Source organism: Triticum dicoccoides, chromosome 4B (genome assembly GCF_002162155.2).
Source record: "Triticum dicoccoides isolate Atlit2015 ecotype Zavitan chromosome 4B, WEW_v2.0, whole genome shotgun sequence".
Taxonomy (NCBI): Eukaryota; Viridiplantae; Streptophyta; class Magnoliopsida; order Poales; family Poaceae; genus Triticum; species Triticum dicoccoides.
This window is the reverse complement of record NC_041387.1, coordinates 189,118,223-189,119,181: the sequence shown is the minus strand read 5'-3', so window position 1 is coordinate 189,119,181 and position 959 is coordinate 189,118,223.

The following is a 959-nucleotide window of genomic DNA, read 5'->3' as shown; positions in this document are numbered from 1 at the left end:
TAGTAGAGTAACTTTGCTTCTCCCCAAATAGTGGGCGGGAGCGATTTCGGTTGAGGAGGGCGTGTTTTGAACTATAGTGGGCGCGAGCGATTTCGGGCGAGGAGAGCGTGTTTTGAAATAGTGGGAGCGAGCTATTTAGGGTGAGGAGAGCGTGTTTTGCCGACCATGGTTTATGAATTATTCGGCACATGTCATTTCGGCCGAGGAGAAGGCACGCTTGGATGAAGTTACGAACCTACCCTCGATGTACAACGGGCCAATTGATGCGTGTCCCACATAGGACGGTAATTTCACGTCTCCCATTTATTTGCTTGGGCGAATTCCACTGAGCAGAGAGGATGTTTAACGGTTCGTTCAAATTTTGGGAGAACGAGCATCCACGTCTACCTTACCAAGTCGATTCGAATCAAATTTTGAAATATTAGCTTGCCACTTCTTTTTTAGATGGAGAGATGATGCTCGGGAGTAATGTGTTTTTACATGCTCGTTGCTAGCGATTTACTATATGACAAATAGTTGACCCACTCAAAAACACGAATCAAACCCAAAATGAAATATCTCGATTCAATGAACTAGCTCGTTCAGTAAGTCAAAATAGTGAAGTAAATCCAAAATTGAACAGCTCAATCGAGTAGCATGTTGTAAAGTATTATAGTACTCCATGAACATGTTGAAAGTCAAATTAATGAACTTGTTTGTTATACGCATATATCCGTTCATGTGTGGATTGCAGACAACATGTTCTCCAATTTAAATATTTGAATGCAAGTTTATATCGAAACATGGATTATATCAGTCTTTGATGCATAAAACGCGACCTCCCCCTCTCCCGGACTCATGTTCTCTCTCTCTCTCTCTCTCACTCTCTCGCCGACAATCTTCAATTCTGTCGCACACATCCGACACAAAAACCTTGTTGGTCCCTCTCCCTTTCTCTCCATCTCTCTCTCTCTCTCTCT